Source organism: Astatotilapia calliptera, chromosome 20 (genome assembly GCF_964374335.1).
Source record: "Astatotilapia calliptera chromosome 20, fAstCal68.1, whole genome shotgun sequence".
NCBI lineage: Eukaryota > Metazoa > Chordata > Actinopteri > Cichliformes > Cichlidae > Astatotilapia > Astatotilapia calliptera.
The window spans coordinates 10669245-10688028 of record NC_137441.1 but is presented as its reverse complement, the minus strand read 5'-3'; the positions used below and the strand labels follow the sequence as shown (position 1 = coordinate 10688028).

At 38.1% G+C, this 18784-nt stretch overlaps 1 protein-coding gene across 5 annotated transcripts in view; it reads right to left on the bottom strand.

Moving 5' to 3' along the window:
* The window catches only part of LOC145422889 (synaptotagmin-2-like), a 62115-nt gene that overhangs the window by 33314 nt on the left and 10017 nt on the right, over positions 1-18784 (bottom strand). For 3 of the 5 annotated variants that reach the window (XM_080294810.1, XM_080294815.1, XM_080294811.1), the window contains exon 3: positions 13-82. The exons of the other annotated variants lie outside the window; for them this stretch is intronic. The gene's annotated coding sequence lies outside the window, so the exon portion shown is untranslated. The remainder of the gene's footprint in view (positions 1-12; positions 83-18784) is intronic. 5 annotated transcript variants of the gene reach the window in all.

The window sequence follows — 18784 nt, the reverse complement described above, 5'->3', positions numbered from 1 at the left end:
TCTTATACTTACAGCCAAAAGCTTGAATCTTGAAAGGTATATCTGGAAGTAATCACAGTGAGAGTGTTGTCAGATGTAAATCCTGTAAGAGAAAGAAAATGGCATTTTTATCCTTGGAGTAAAAGAACAATCTATGAGGAAATGCTCTTGTTTAGTAGTCCATCCATCCATCCATCCATTCACTTCCGCTTATCCTTTTTCAGGGTCGCGGGGGGCACTGGAGCCTATCCCAGCTGTTATAGGGCGAGAGGCGGGGTACACCCTGGACAGGTCGCCAGTGTGTCGCAGGGCTAACACACAGGGACAGACAACCATTCGCATTCACTTTCGAATCGCACTCATTCACACCTAGTGGCAATTTGGATTATCCAATTAACCTATCCTCACAAGTTGCATGTCTTTGGACGGTGGGAGGAAGCCGGAGTACCCAGAGGGAACCCAAGCAAACACGGGGAGAACATGCAAACTCCACATAGAAAGACCCCGGCCTGATGGTGGAATTGAACTCAGGACCTTCTTGCTGTGCGGCAACAGTGCTAACCATCGTGCCACCGTGCTGCCTTGTTTAGTAGTTTAACAAAAATTCAAACTTGGCAAATTTAAGGTTGATGAAAAACTTTATTCGTCTTTTGGGTGATTTGAAAGCATTTCAAGATAATATATGACATTAAATCCCACTGGGTGAGCACATATTACTAGTGCACATTACAAAATCTTACTCCAGCAAATCATCATCATTTTGTGCCAATAAATACTGATAGCTGCCTGCCTTTTTTTCACACAAACAAGTTGATAAATCCTGTTTTGATCCCCAAAATGGCAGAATGAATGAATTATCCCTGACAGCTATCCGTTGCACACTACTGCTCAGCAGTTATTGAATTAATTCATTTTCATTACCGTAATGGCACTGTAATGACCTAAGTCAACAGAGCTTTGATTTCACAACACAGAAATCGTTGCTTAGTTTGTCTCCAAACCTATGTGCCACAACATCTCTAAGGTGTGGTTTACTATAAAAAAGCATTTACCTTTAAGCATATCAAATCAGATTTCTTGTCAAAAACAAGACAGTTGTTCACCACGACTCTTAGAGCTGGGTTAGACAAATAACAGATTTTAACACAGGCAACATGTCTCCCATTTGTGGAGTGCATTGTTTGCTGAATTTTGTGAAGAAAATCACCTTTGGTACCATCAGTGTCGAAAACAGGAAATGTCTGACATTTCCTTACTTTAAAAATAGTCAAAGGCTACAGGTGTTATTGATAATTTGGGAATTTCACTTATTACTTTTCTGGCCAAGAGTAAGCTGACAAAATCAATAACAGTTTTAGTTCTTTACTCTCTGCACACCCAGAATTGGTTGACTTCATATAAGCTGACAAAAACCTCCAAAAACATTTCTAAAGCTGTTTATCACACTTAATTTTCTTCTTCCTTTTTTTGTAAATCTGCACCAAAAAATGCAGATCAAATGCTAAGCTAAGCTTAGTATCTACGTGCATTTATATTTAGCATATAGACATGAAAGTCACATCAATTCACTTGTCAAAGAAAGCCGAATAAATGTTCCCCCATTACGATGCAGCTCTAAGATCATCTGTTCTTTAGTGATCTTGCAAATCAAACTTTGCTGGCAAGAGCAATGATGAACTTCTACAATCAGTCAAATTCCATCTTTATGCTTAAACCTCAGAGGATATTTTATTTGGGGCCCAATTTCCTTCTTCTGTTTTGGCAAAACAATCAATTTCATGACTCAGTGGACTTAATTGCTTTATTGTAATTGTATCATGAAAGACATCCACAGGGAGAGATAACCAACTTCATTTTGTGCACTTCAGTGAAGGAGAACAATCCATACAATTTAAACCTGCCATCACCAAATCCAATTTTATTCTGTGAATTTCATGTATGTTATACATTCATTTGACTTTTCTAAACAGTAAAACTCTCAAGATCGCCACTGAGATCAATTCATCCTTTGGACCTGCTGAGACAAGAAAATCTAACACAGCTACAGTACTGAAAGAGATTTTTTTCTTATGCTGGTGTTTTATGGTGTTGTTTTTTTGTTTTTAATGTGAACACACCGAAGGCAGATGTAGACAACAAGATGGCTGATGAAAAATATCAGGACTACACAAAGGAATAACTTCAAGGTACATGGAAGAATACAGACTTTTTTATCTTTCAGCACAGAGAAATACCCGCAGTCCTCATAGAAACACTGTGAAAGTGTCAAAGTGAGCTGTTTGCAGCTAGCTGAGGGGCACTGGTGACAGTAAGGAGAAAAGCAGTGCTTCGACACTGCTTCACGCTGCAGCTAGAGTCCAAGAAAACAAGCGGCATTTTTTTGTACCCTAAAAAGACAGGTCAAATGACAGAAATGTGACAGAAATGCAGAATGAAAAACAAAAAACAAAAACATTCAATCTAACTGGATCTCAACCTTAAACCTTAACAGAGAAGTTGTTTTTTTGTACTGCATGCTTATATAATACCATAATCCAAAAGAATCTCAGAAATAAATCTCAAAAATAGATTTTACCCTGTAAGGACAAATAGAAAGTAAAATCTCACTCTACATCATAAATTAGCTACCTGACAAGAGAGACAGACCCTGATGTGCAGAATCACAGATACAATCATGTTAAAGGGAATTGCCTCGTGGTGAAAATAATTGGATCCTTCCTCACCTATTTATGCCCTCAAGGGACCAAACTACGCAGAGGAAAAATAACTGAATTTGATAATGACTTGGGGTTTTTTTGCTTCCCATATAAGCCCACATCAGTGAACCATACTGGCAGTGGACTCCTATCAAAATGAACATGACGACCCAAACTGACAAAGGTCAACTATAGTACAGATACCTAGGTAATTGCAATCCGTTTGTTTATCACACTACAACATGGCACAGAATATACATCATCAACTGTTATTTTTGTAGCACATGAACTTGAGTTACAGTTGACTAATTGCTAGATGTGACATGCAAGATACACAAAATACAATAATTCAGTTGCAAGGTGATTGCACAGGCCGCCTGGTGTCTCCAAACAATTGAAGTCTGACTCACACTGCAATCCCACTCAGTCCAATCAATAAAGGTTTGCAAATAATTCTAAACACAGACAGGTTGCCAGCACATTGCAAGCATTCTTCGTTGATCGCTGCAACTCAGCTGCAACGCGTGTCTCAACTCAGCTGGTTGCCAACTTGTATTCTGGATATATTCCTGTACATAAGTAAGTCAGGAAGTCAAAATGTCATTTTTGCTGTTAAATTATGACTTACAGTAACTATGTCGCTATTTGTGGAGGAATTTCTGTTTCAAATTATGAGGTTCTGACTGTACTTCAAACTGATATTAGTAGTTTAATTGATTGGCAGTAATTAATGAGAATTTCTGTTCAGTGTGAACATCTATGTTGACAACAACCAACGTATTATTACCAACTTCCCCCCAATCAGTCGCAAACTGATAACAGACTTTACCACCACGTCCATGGACAAAAGTCACTTTGAAGATGGCAACTAACAGCAAGCAGTCAAAGGTCTGGTCCCCATCTTTAAAGCAACCATTTCAAACAAACCATTTCAAAGGTAATGCAGTTCCAAGTTCATTTCACACAGTTGCAATAACTGTGTTTGTGCTGTGGTCTCCAACCACTTGTTTTTGTTTTCCCAGTGGGAAGTTAGCATTAGCTTGCTGCAGTGCTTACTAAAATACTTCAAAACATATGATAACACTGCAAAATTTCAGGGGCAGGATGACCAATCGGCTATTACATTAAGACAAAATTTTACTTGCGTTAATATTTCATACACCCAGCATCAAAATAGTTGCAAAATTTCCAAATCACGTTGATCAAATCTCACTGATGTCTAACACAAAGAATCCTCTGATTAGTCTTTTTCCCTGGATGATCTCTGTTTGGTAAGGATCACCATGTAGTCCAGCGACAACTGGAAAAGTCAAACTGTATGAAACTACAGAGCCTTCCCATTCTTTATCGAGATTACTGTGCAGCTTTTCAGACAGCACTTGAATTGCTCAGCCCCGAAGGATCCCATGTTTTCTTTTTCTCTCTCAGTCTCTTACTCTCTCTGTCTGTCTCCAAGACACGTGGCTCTCCATGACGGTTGCTACAGGAGACTTTTGGGGGCTCTCAGCTGCCCTGGGTCTCTGAAGCGTAGCATATGAACACTGGAAGATGTGCATGTGTGAGCAAGGAGCTTTCCACGCAGGAGGGATCTGGCCCAAATTTAATCTCTCTATTGTGAGGATGGTGGGTAAGTGAGAGAGAGAGCGAGAGAGAGAGAAGGGCCGTGCCTGCTGAAATCCCACTGGCAGTGCTGCAATGCAGGGGTTTAACAGTGAGCCAGAAGGCAGGCAAACACATTAAAGAATTGGCCTTTGCATGACACACAAGACACACGAATTTACACATAAACATAAGTGTACACAGATGAATGATCGCACGCATGCATGCTTACAAAAGCCAATTTGATATGAGATAGCTGTGCAAATAGAATTTGACAGGCAGGAAATAATGATATTAATATTATAAAATGATGTCACATTGAGTTTTTAACGTACATTCTCTCTAAGTTCTGTCATTTGCAATTTCTTAAGTATCAGGTTGCATTGGTAATGCAAAGACAGCTAACTGAGATGGAAACTGTTAAAAAGACTGAAATGGTAAATGTTCAGAGCCTTCAGTCTTCAAGTCCATAATTGGAAATAGAAAAAAAGCAATATACATATTTTAAATATTTATAATTATTCATGTGTAGAAAAGTATATACTCTCACAGCCACTTTATTAGGTATACTTTGCTATTACTCGGTTGGACCCCCCTTTTACCTTCAGAACTGCTTCATTATTATTCTTGACATTGATTAAACACAGAATTTCAACAAGGAAACTGAAGGAATGTTGGAAACATTTCTCTGCGATTTCAGTCCATACTGACATGATAGCATCAGATAGATTTGTTGACTGCACATCCATGATGAGAATTTCATGTTCCACCACATCCCAAAGGTGCTTTATCTGACTCAGATCTGGTGACTATGGAGATGATTTTTGTACAGTGAACTCACTGCATGTTCAAGCAACCAGTTTGAAATGATCTAAGCTTTGTGATATGGCGCATTAAACTGCTGGAAGCAGCCACCAAAAGACTGGTAGACTGTGCACACAAAGGGAAGGACATGATTTCAGGCAGGTTGGGTTATTTAAATGAGGGGCTTAAAGCATTCCAAAAGATATTCTGCACACCATTACACCGTTCAACAGCACCCTGAACTACTGATATAAGCCAGAATGGATCCTTGCTTTCATATGGTTTATGTCAAATTCTGACCCTAAAATTTCAGCAAAATTTGGGCTCATCAAAACAGACATTGTTTTCCCGAGTCTTCCATTGTCCAACAATGTTCCTAGCTGACAGGAGTGGAACTCCGTCTGGTCTTCTGTTTCAAGGTTCAATATGTTATGCACTCAGCGATGCTCTTCTGCATACCTTTCTTAAAATTGGTTATTTGAGTTAGTTTTGTCTCCCTATTATCTTGAAGTAGCCTGGCTGTTCTCCTCTGAGCTCTAGCAGCTCACTTGATATTTTTTCTTTTTCGGACCGTTGTCTGTAAATCGTAGAAATAATTGTGAAGGAAAATCCCACAAGATCACCATTTTCAGACCACCCCATCTATGAACACCAAATATGCCACTATCAAACCCAGTTACTCATTTTGATACCTGGTTTGAACTACAGCAGGTTGTTGTAGAAGTCTACATGCCTAAATGCATTGAGTTGCTACCATGTGATTGGATGACTAGATATTTTGTTAAGCTCTAGTCAGGTAGTTCTGCTGATCGGAAGATTGGTGGTTCGATCCCTGGCTCCCTCAGTCTGCATGCCAAATATCCCAAGTTGCTCTCCATCCATCGGCGTGTGAATGTTAGTTAGAAAGCACTGAAAAACATAAGAAAGTGCTTGGGCAAATGGGGTGTGTTGTATAAAGTGCTTTGTGTAAAGGAGAGTAAAAAGGTGCTATACAGGAATCAGTACATTTAATAAGCAGTTGAAGAGGCGTCCCAAACAATCATCTTAGGTGTGTTTGTGGTGGTAGGTGATGGTTTATAAAAGCGCATACCTTAAATATTTAGTTCTTTTAAGATTACATGTTTCTGACTAACTGACACTAAAAATAATTGTTAACGTGCACTAATTAAATTTGATTAACACTGGTGCAAAGATATACCTCCAAGATAACAACGAATCATTTATAACACGATTCCTATTAATAAGATGGACAGGAATATCAATTTTAAGGCCCTTAGGAATTTCTATGTTTAGGTTTTCATTCATCAGCTCAGTGGGCACAGTGCACCATTTTTCTGAATATAAAGGAAGGGGTGGAGGCAGCCATGGGCTTCACTTTTAGCCCATACTGTTTCCCAGAGTGTGAGAGGTGAAGAGCGTGATGGGTGGCTGCTTACATGACAGATTGCTGACTGCGGGAGGCTTTTATAGTCAGCAGAAACACAAAATTTGTGACTCCTTGGCTTCTTTATGTTCCCATTCAGTGAGTAGACAAACAGAGAATGATAACATTTTATATCTTTAAAAATATTTGATCTTGAATAAAAAATGGAAGTCAACATTAGTATTTGCAGGATACTCTAAAATAAAATATATTAAACAATGTTTTGTAATTTGTAAACTTACTACACCTGGCAATGTTTTTTTTCTTATTTTTTCCCCTTGGGCAAAGCCTCTGATCTCCTTTTTCTTGATATGCTGTGACCACTGTTGGTTTATCTATAAGCCCACCAAAGCTTTGCTGTCATCATGTCACCCCTCAAGAATTTTAAGGATTAAAAAACAGCTCCCACGGCTCTTCTGACACCAACAGCTTGGTTCAGTTGGGCATTTTGTTGCTAGTGGTAACTTATAGTGGTATAGTTTAACTGATGTTAACACATCCAGCATGTTGTCAGTTCATGAAAACCTTAACATGCGTCTTTTGTTCTATTGCCTAAATACTTTGTTAGATTATTGTCCAAATGTTGTACTAGCGCTGGTATTATAGTTTGTATGATTTGTGTTGTAAAAATTTATTTCCTATCATTAGCTTTCCAGGGGGCTAACAAACCAAGCTAGCAACTATACTTCCTGGACCTAATATTAAGGTACAGTAAAAGCTGAGTTAAGTAAATGTTGAATTAATATTGGGATAATTGCTGTGTTAGGGGCAGAGTTGTCCAGGACCAGTCAGTTTTGTAGTTGTTGTTGTTGTTTTGTTTTTTGTTGATTTATTGTTTTGTCAGAAATTTCTGAACTGAATTCTTAGTTCAATCCTAAACTATGTTTATTGATAAGTGAGAACAGAATTGCAAAATACTTCAAAAAATACTTCAATACATGCTAGAAATAAATGATGTTTATCCAGCAGGATAACAACTCAATCAATTTGTTTGTTGAAGGTGACAGTCAGTTCACTGTATTCAAACGGCCTTCACAGTCACCAGCTTTCAATCCAATAGAGCAACTTTGAGATTTGGCACAACAGGAGATCGCCATCGGGGATGTGCAAACAAGAAGTCTGCAGCAACTACGAGAAGCTCCATGTCAAGTCTCAGAGGAATGTTTCCAGCACCTTGTTGAATGCAACAAGATGCTGGAAAGGCGCTTTGTGCAACAAAGAATTAAGCCAGTCCTGAAAGCAAAAGGGGGTCCAACCCTTTGCTAGCAAGGTGTAACTAAAAAAGCGTGTCTACTGTAAATCAAACACTTGTAGGAAAATGTGCTTTCATTTTCTTGACAATTTTTCTCAGATGAAGCTACATCTTTGGTGATTTTATCTCAAAACTATTTGAAATAAGTAAATTTGTCTTGATACATGGAAAAACTGTATCTATATGATTTGATTAAAATTATTTTTAAATGAAATGAAGTGCATATATGAGACATCTAACGTTTATGTTTTTACAACAACGACTGCTATTCATGCTGACAAAAGGGGTCATTACCAACCCAGCAACCCACTGCACTCATGGTGTCGTAGCCCTACTAATCTAGCATGAAGTAAGGTGCAACATGAAAAACTGAATTATTGGCATAATGGAACAAAAACAGAAGAACTCAGCATGATATTTTAGTCCATAAAACCAAAACCATTATCTAAAACCAAAACTTTCTGACAAACTACAAGACCGTTAAATAAGTAATCTTGACTAAGCTAGATCTACTTTCACTTTCAAAATGAACATAAAATGCATTTAAAGTCGAGTTGCATGTAGAAAATTTTCAGAATAGGATTAATGCTTATGTTTATAACTGGATGGAGCTATTGCTTGATTTGTGAAGTACTGTATTTAGTCTAAAGGAATATTGATACAAATACCATAAGAGTGATAATAAAAGAATGAATTCAATTTGGGCATAATTTGCGTATGTGAAGAGATCAAAAATAAAAGATGCACATAATTTGAAAATCTGACTTTGACAAAGCTGTTTTGCACTTGTCACTGTTGATCAAACACCCTCATAATTCTGTTAATTCAAGCATTAAATAATTTAAAATGGGTAATACCATCTCAGTAACAAGAAATAATAGCTTGTAAAGCTAATTAAAGACAAACAAGTCTGAAATGAGTGAAATGCTTGAACATAAAAACAATCTGGTTAGGAGAGATCTCGTCAGACACAAAGTATATATTACCTTAACCAAGTCTTAATTGCAGGGCACCGTGGTATAATATATGAGGATTCAACATTTCTGATTTGGAATCACAACAACATTTTACAACAATATTATAATGCCTCCATAGCCCATCTCTTGTCTTTGACTGCTGCTGAGTGATTAGTTTTCTGCATAGCTGTAGCACCTACACACATACAAGGATGAAAGAATAACCTAAAGATGTTGCTCTCATTATTGTGGACTGCTCTGCGTTAAGCCAGGTTAGATCATATTTAATTTAGATGCATAGGTTGAAAAAAACTGCTGTGGCTACAGATCTATTTCAGTTAAATTTAAAATGGCTGCATCAAATCAATTTCAATGTCCTATCTGGCAGCAGTTAAAAAGTAATTGCTCCATCAACTGCATGACACAACTTAAACATCAACAAGAATGATTCGTTTTTTTGCACCATATTTTTCAGTCCTCAGACTTTTTAGGAAAACAATGATCTGACTTCACATATTTGAAGCAAGTACTATTTTTCACAAACCCACTGTCCATACATCCTGGCGGAGAGCGCCTACTTTCCTCTGGCTACTAGCTTAACTCAGAGACAAGAACTGTGTTTATGTGAAGAAACAAGGCAATTCGTCATCCAGTCCCAAAGAAATGGTCAACAGCAGGGACAAAATGGCACACAATTCAGATTAATTGCTTCCCTACATATCTGCCCAGCGAATAAAACATAACACTACAGACCACATTAGACAGAAAGAGAGATCACAAATGGCTGAGGAATATAATGAAAAGTATTGATTTTCTTATGTTATTTTAGGTGGAACACCCAACTATAAAACGTTGTGATTTAATTATTGTAATAATTGGTTGACCGTTATGAAAGAGGACAATCTATGCAAAGACAAATGGAAAAGAGGATGAACCACTCAAAAGCCTCCAGACTTCAGTGTCTCTGAATTACGTGCTTCCTGAGAGCAGTGTGACGACAGAAAAACAACAAAGTCCTCAGGGGACCAACAAACTCTTATAAATGTCAAATAGATTTTAGTAATGTGCTCCGCAAGCGCTGATTTCTTTTGGACAAGGCCTTTCAACATAATAAACCATGTTACCTACCAAGGCCCATGTATAGCTGAGGGTACAATCTATACTCCTACAGTTCAGTGGGTCTGAACATGTCTGCAGAAAACCAACACAGCAGTTAACCATTATGTTTATTATATATCCTTTGTGCTTTGATCGTGTCCTATCATATAGGTCCGAAATGCTTGAGACTGAGGAGCATCCTGTTAAAGATCAACATTAAGATGCAGAGATAAACTCGAAACTTGTCAGAGGCAGGCAGATGTGCTTTTTTGCTCCTTGTAATGCGGTCAAAGGTATTGTAGGACAAGGGATAGACAAGCCGCAAGTGGCAAGCAAAGTGGCTGCTCATGGGGATCATTCACCTTCACAGCATCAGTGAACTCCATTACAAGTCAGGACCAACTGTTGGAAACCACTGAGCCATTAGTCAAACACAGATTGAGTTTGACAGCTAACCTCTTATGATGATCTCCTTGCACCACATAAAAACTTTTGTTGCCGCATAATCTAGTTGTTGTACTCAAGGAAGACTCGCTGCACTGCTATAGCTCAGAGCAAAAAGCAGAGAAATATCATTGTAATAATAATAAATTTATGTAGTAGAGACAATCAGAGTATTTGAACCATCTAATAAGCTGAATAAACCATAAAATCCTAAATGATGAAATAAAAAAAGAGATATTCTGTCGCCTGTGACTCAAACACAGTCAGTATCTGTATAACAGCATGTTGAATTTAATAAGGCTCACTGCAAGTTGTTTCTTCCCACCATGGTGACTTCTCACTTAAAGTTTTTAATGTACACGTTCTTAAATTAAAACTCCTACATGGGTTTAAACAGTTCAATATAGTCTTGCCCTCCTGTGATGATTTATCCACTTGTGTATTAGAGAGAAATATTACTTACTTTTCAAAACTAATGCCATTACTTTTTTCTCAAAGTCACTGTCTCCACCTGAGCGATGGAAGATCTGACCTAAGAACATTGCAATATTTAACTGAGATCATCTGTAAAGTAGACGGAGTCTTTTTCAATTAAGTGTTCATTAAAAACTAAATTAGGCAATGACCTTTGAAACACAGTTGCAAAGGGAAGAGAAGAGAAAGGTAGACGTGCTCTTATAACATCCGTCACTAATTAAAATAAGAAATTTCAGTGCTGTGCTTCAAGGGTGTCGCTTCCTTCATTCTGTCAATAAAAACAACCAGCAAGACTTAATTACATGACAATGTATATGCTATTAGCATCATATTAACATTCAATTGTCACCTACTAGGTTCTAACCTTTTAAAATGTTTAAGCTACATGCCCTGAGAAAGCTTAAATATCTGGCGTGCTCACCTAAAAGTTGAATTATTCCACCGTAGCATAGCTTATATTTATGACCCATTTATACTTGGTTCATATACTTTGCATTTATTTTTTATTAAGCCCACATTTCTTCGTAATGTAATTAACATGTATTTATGAAAGAATTTTTAACAACAAACACAGAGGAATTCATAGATCAGAAGGCATACATAAGGGATGTGCCTGCAGCCAGACAGTAGTGTATTATCACCTGCCCTCGCATGGCCTCGTAATCTGAGAGCGAGATCAACAATCAATGGAAGGAGAGAAGGAGAAGACAAGACCAATCGATGCCTTTTAGAAACACTATGGTAATTTGCACTTATCAGTTTGGAGCAGCTGACTGCTATGAACTTCAAGGAATTGGATCACCAATAGATAGAAGTTCAATTTGAATCCCCAAAATGTTTTTAACATGTTTGTAATCATGGTATTTTAACTGACTTGTCTTGAAATTGCAGTTCTGTGCAGTACAGTGTGAGTCTGTTGTTGCTGCTTTTTATTCAAGTCAATTCAATTTTAGTTATATAGGGTCTTAGTAACAATCGCCTCAAGGCGCTTTATACTGTTTGGTCATGGCACTACAATCAGACAACCCTGATGAACAACCACCTGGCGACGTTGGAAAGGAAAAACTCCCTTTTAACAGGATGAAACCTCTGTCAAAATCAGGCAAAATCGCCCAGCAGCCTAGGCCTTTTCCAGCATTACTAAGGCATGGGTCTCCCTGATCCAACCCTAACTATAAGCTTTACCAAAAATGAAAGTTTTAAGCCTAATCTTAAAAGAAAATCCAAACTGGGATCTGCTTCCACAGAACCAGCTCCGGGGGCCTGTAAGCTGACGCCTCTGCCTCACATTCTACTTTTAAATATCCTAATAAAAGAAGGCTGCAATCTGAGAGCAAAGTACTCCACTGTGATATGGTACTGTGAGGTCTTTAAGATAAGATGAGGCATAATTATTCAAGACCCTGAATTTGAGGAGAAGAATTTTAAATGTAATTCTACATTTAACAGAGAACCAACGAAGACAAGCCAATATGGGAGAAATATGCTCCGTCATTCTAGACCCTGTCAGTTCACTCGCTGCAACATTTTGGATCACCTGAAGGCTGATACTTTATTATTGGTAAAGTACAATACTATAATAATTGTGGGAAACAATTAAGAATGTCTTTTGACTTGTGGATCTTTGGTCCTAAACTGGACTAATTCAAATTTTGATGGATGACACTGGGATATCTGTGGTCAGGAGGTAGACCTGAGGTAGAGGTAGAACTACTACTTGGAATATTGTTGTTTCGATTCCTGGCTCCTCCAGTCTGCATTCCACAATATTCTTGGGCAAGATACTGAACCCTGAGTTCCTCTCGGTGCATAATCTGAGTGTGAATCCATGTGAATTCTAGATAGAAATCTCTTTTGTGGGTAAGTGGGTGAATGGGACATGTTGTATAAAGCCCTTTGAGTGGCAATATATATATACAGTAGCAATATATAGCAATATATAACAACCAGTCTATTTGCTCATCAAGTCATCAGCCAATGTTATAGCAATCATTTCGAAATAAAAAAAACCAACAACAAAAAAAGCAGTTACCAAAATCATTGGTCTTTAACCTCTTGGCTAAATACATTAAATATTTTTTCAGACATTTCAGTCAGGACTGGACAAACATACAAATTGATGGACAGACTGTAGTATAATTACCTAAAAACAAATCTCTTTTACAAGATATGAAAAAATGACTTCTTTCATAAAGCAAATTACCCAAATACTGTGCTGCAGTAGAACCGTCAGACATTTTTGGCAGTCAGAGTCAGCTGGCAAAAAAAGCCTGAGTACTTTTCAGGCTTGGCAGGTAGATGTTACCACAAGTTGCTTTACTTGTTAGCCAAAATCATCCTGAATTTTCTAAAAAGCCAGAGCTCTCTAACACGGGTGTATTTTATGAGTCCATCAAATTATCCCAGCGTGATGTTGTAATGCTAACAAGGAAGCAAAACAGTTGTGAAAGGGGCTTATTAAATGTCACTTTTGAAACTGCAAACAACAACTGCAGGGCCCAGTGCTGTAGTCATTCCAACTAGAAAACATTAGGGACTAAAAACAGTGATGCAACAAATTTATCTTCTGTCTGAGATGAAGAAACTAATGTTAAAGCATGCTAGTGATTACAAAATGAAATGTATCAAATCCACTTGCAATGTGACTGAGTTCCCTTAAATAAATTAAATCTTGTTGCTTAAATGCCAATTTTACAGGTAGCCTTAGGATTGAATTCAGTCCACAATAAAAACAACCATCATTTCTACCTTTTACTGCTTCCCAACAGATGTTAGCAAATGCCCCAACAATTAAAAACCACAAAGCGTTGAAGAAACACATGACACATACCAAATATTTCCACTCGATTGGCAATATTTTAAATCCTACACAGGCATCTGACAGTATTCCATCAATTATTCAGGAGGAGTAAAGACTCACAAAAAGTACTGCACCCCCGGCTATGCAGCAGTAAATCACTGTATAGCACACCATCTGCTGCCTGTCAAAGCCAACGGTTGCTGTGTGCACAGGAGTGTAGTGCAACACTGATTCATAAGTCCAGGGTGATTTCCAGTGCAGGTAAAACAATGCTTTTTCTCTAGATATTTATTATGCCTACGCTTGGTATTAACAAATGATTTCACAATATACACAATATTAGCAGTCTGACCTGAGCTGAAAGCAGTGCAAAAAAGTGCCAACATTTCTCTGGCTGTAAAAGGGTATTAAAAAAAAATATGTCATCAAATATTTATCGCCCACAAGATGGGATTTAAAGATGATTCTCCATCTCGTTGCTGGTTCCTTCACCTTCATTAGTGTTGCAATGCTTAACCTCCTCCTGAGACAAAATATCCCATATTCAGACTTCAATAATGCAACGCCTTCATTCTTAGGGCTGAGGGCTGGCTTGCCTGATGTCTGACTAATCGCTGACAAAGCTATGGCTTCACTGGCTATTTTTGGGCACATAAACAGTGGAGTTTACAACAATATTCCACTACTTTGATATAAACCAACACAAACTATCTTGTTACCAACTGAATCTTTCAAAGTGAGTTTGGTTTCTGTGGCTTCTTCTTTAATTAACTTAATGTCTCCATGTAGTAAAAATAGCATCACTTCCATTAGTTAACTGTCAAAGTGCAATGACTTGGTTTAGTATTAGCTGAGGCTTTCCAAAAACCCCACATATTCAAAAAAATCTGTTGGAAAATGTCTAAAAGAAAACGCCCTGTTGTGAACTGCATTATGTCCCAAACTGAAATGCACAGAGTCAATGCGGTTCTCATTATGTTGTTGATTATCAGTTATTCTGCATGCCAGACTCAATATTCTGTTTTGCCATTCACCCAGTCAAAGAATGACAGTCTAATTATCTGCTGTGTTTACATTTCCCGATGTCTTCATGTAAGACACTGGCTGCATTTCACCCATTCCCTCTCTCTCAGGGAATCCTTTAAAATGTTGATTTAAAGGATTCCCCAAGGCATGTCTGTACATGAAATTACACTGCTTTGAAAAGAATAACACTGCTTTGTGTCTGACATAGTTTTTGCCATAAAAAAAAGCCTGGTTAGACATTCCTATTATGGTGCCCATTTCTCCAGTCTTTGAACAGAAAAATCTATGAATATGCAAATGGATTTAAGAATTTGTTTGCAAGATACAAGATGACTCATGTACATGTGCGTGTGTGATGAGCTCTTTAAGCTAAACTAGTTAAGTTGTCACAAATCTTACTAACAGGTCGATGCCTCAAGCTTATAAGTGCCAGCGGAAAAACTGCTCCATTTTCAGCATTAAAACATCCAAGTGAAGCAACATTAACTAGAAGAATTAATGCCCAAAGTTTCCAATGATAAACTTTTACTGTTCAAATTTTATATCTAAATTCTGCTACATTGCTCCCTTTTAGTTAAATTAAGTAATAATGTTTTACTTTTTAGTGTCTGAAAGCAAGAGGCAAAATTATGTCTCCCACATTAATTCAGCAATTTATTAAGCAGTGGCCCTCGGAACAGCACTGTACCTCCAAACAGCAGCACTAAATTATTAACTCCACCACATTTAACACATTGCATCATCTCAAAAAAGTGCCACTGGCAGAGCTTAATGTCAACCAATATTTTCATTAAAAATTGATATCTGTGAATGATTTTGGCTTCAAAGAGTTGGAGGAGATCTAATTCCAGCCAGTATGTCCTCAGTGTTTCATGCCTGTCTGATCTGTACTTCCTAATGCCTGTATCTAGACATAAAAACTATGAATTTAAAAGGCTCAGCTAACAGAGACGTGCTTCTTGAAAGGCCAAAACAAACAAAAACTAAACAAAACAACAAGTAGCAGATGCTGTAAAATGCTGCACAACGCAAATGTTTCACAAATCAGCGGTTCAGTTTTGCTCTTCAGTTTTGCTCCAACATTGTGTCCTGAGAATCCCACAAGCGGTGGCAGCTTTACCACGAGCTTTATAAAATCTGCACAATACAAACTGCACAGTTTAACTTCGATTGCAGCTTAACTTTCCAATTTGGATTCACTTCTTCAGTTTGTAATATGAAAATGGTGAGACTGCAAAAATGAAAAGAGCGTTTGTAAAGAGATTCTTCAACTTTTCAGCCACATGCTGGGAACTAGATAAGGAGAAAATGTCAATTTCAGTATATGCATGAATTACTCTGTAATTCACAGTTTCACTTTGCTTTCAGAGTGAGAGCAGCGCAATCAGCTAGTCACCATTAATTTCTCATAGAGCTCAGGCCAGCATGGAGTCAGACAACAGGCTTGACAGCTCAGATAAAGCCAAGCTGAGACGTTAACCACTTTTTGCTAACAACAAACAAATTTCCATAATTTGGTTTCATTTTATATATGTAAGACTTTATAACGTTCAAGACATGATGCGGTTACCCCCACTGTGGTGGGCACTTTAATTGATTGTACTTCATTTTTGCTTGCCACTAGAAATTGTACTACCTGTAATGACGATCATGACAGTAAATATTAAGGCAGAAGTATTTAATTTGTCTATTTTTAAAGACAGAGGTAAATTCAGAGCATTCTGCAGTAAACATATGCTTAGACAATAAAATGTAAGTGACGAAAACAACTGATGTCAAACAGTTCAAATATGAATATTTCAGCTCATGTATTTAAGTGCTGTATTGTTGTTCGACTATAAGAAACTTGTGTAGTTATACACAATCAAGGTCCTTTAAAAAAGGAACCTTGATTATAATGATTATGTGAATTACAGGCCGATCTCTAAGCTCCCGTTCCTCTCTAAAATCCTTGAGAAGATAGTTCTTTCACAACTCCAGGTGTACCTGGATGAGAACGACATTAATGATAAATTCCAGTCTGCCTTTAAACCACATCATAGCACCGAAACAGCGTTGCTTAGAGACCTTAACGATCTTCTTCTAATTGCTGATACTGGACGCTCTGCGGTCCTAGTTTTATTGGATTTATCCTCGGCCTTCAATACGGTAGATCACAACATCTTATTAGCGAGGCTTGAGCATACTGTAGGCATTAAAGGTGTTACCCTTGACTGGTTTAAATCATATCACTCCAATAGGTCCTTCTTGGTCAACCTGGGCAACTGCTCTTTCTCCGCTGCACCTGTCTGCTGTGGCGTGCCTCAAGGATCTGTGCTGGGCCCTATTCTTTTCTCCCTCTATATGCTCTCTCTAAGCGCAGTCTTTGAGAAATACCACACCGCTTTTCACTGCTATGCTGATGATATACAGATCTACTTTGAACTAAATGATGATCTTGTTTGTCCTTGTACGGCTTTCAAGAGTGCATGCATGAGGTCAAAGAATGGCTCTTAGGAAACTCTCTTATCCTAAATGATAAGAAAACTGAAATCGTGGTATTTGGCAGCAACGTTCCCCGTGGCCAACTTCATGATGCCTTTGGTTCCCTTACCAGTTCCCTCTCTGACACTGTTAGCAATTTGGGCGTGTTGCTGGACAGCTCTTTCAAATTCGATAAACAAGTGTCTGCTGTAGTTAGATCTAGTTTCTACCAACTGCGTCTCATTTCCAAGGCTAGGCAGTATGTTCCACATAAGGACCTGGAAAAGCTCATCCACGCCTTTGTGACCTCTAGGCTGGATTACTGCAATTCACTTTATTTCGGTCTTCATTCTGCCCTTCTTCATAGACTGCAAACAGTTCAAAATACTGCAGCACGCATTCTGACCAGAACTGGGAGGTTTGCCTCTATTACTGTTCTAGCTGACCTGCATTGGCTACCCATTAAATACCGCATCCAATTTAAAATACTGCTGCTTACGTTTAAAATCACCAACAACACAGCACCGAGCTACCATATCGAACTCCTTAAATCGTATGTTCCCGCCAGAGCACGAAGATAATCTACTCAGTTACTCTTGGTGCAGCCTAGATCTCGGCTGAAGTCTAGAGGTGACCGTGCGTTTGCCTTGGCTGCACCAGAGTTGTGGAATAACCCTCCTCATGCTATCCGGGCGTTCGATTCTATCCAATCATTTAAATCACGGTTAAAAACCTATTTGTTTAATCTCGCTTTTCCTGCTTGTTAATGCCTGTACCTGACTCTTAGACTTACTCTATTTTCCTTTATACATATCTTTTAAGGCTTGTGCTTTTACATTGTTTTTACTTGATATGTATTTTATGCTACCCCTGTGTATTAGTGACAATGACCTGTTAGTATATTCGGTACTTTGCTAAGGCCTTATAATACTCATGTTACTTTCTGTCTTTTATGTTAAGCACTTTGGTATACAGCTAGTTTTTAAATGTGCTCTATAAATAAAGATGTATTGTATTGTATACACAATTATTATTATTTAACATTACCAATGCCAATTAAGGTGAAATAACATGGAGTTCTAAAAATCCAAAGACAAAGCTTAAATTCGAATTGCTCTCTGCTGCATCACAAACTTATCTCATGGGTAAAAACTAATTCAAAGAGCAAAGTAATGCCCAGACAGTGATCAAAGAGCATGACAAATCAACAGTGAAAATGGAGCTGGGTAAGAGTTATGTCAATAAGAAGGGAGGATGTTTTTGGACCCAACTTTTCACGAAGCCTTCAAGTGTGATAAATGTGCTGTGGACTATAGTGTCAGGAGATAGTCTGTCATGAAAGACAGCAACACTGGCCAGATGACGTGGAAAACAGCGGAACACTGCATTTGATCAGGTTTCTTTTCCGAGACGACACTAATCTATCACATTAGGCTGAAATCAGACATAACCCTGATACACTCCAGCTAATCTAAATACGTCATTCATCACTGATAACAGCTACCAATCAGCAAAATGGGAGACGATAACAATAACATCTATTTCTACATCTGCTTCTACATTCCACCTCTGTCCCTGCAGGCACCCAAAGTAACCACCAGTGTGACTTGTTAGAGTTGCCTCTACCCTGGTCTTTGTGTGTTTTCACCATCTTTCTTAAGGCAGAGCAGCTAACCAAAAAAACTGCCCACTGTGTCAAGGACATTTTCATAAATCTGAGAGAGAGAGAGAGAGCACACCACCCTTCAAAATATCACGCTTTCTTTC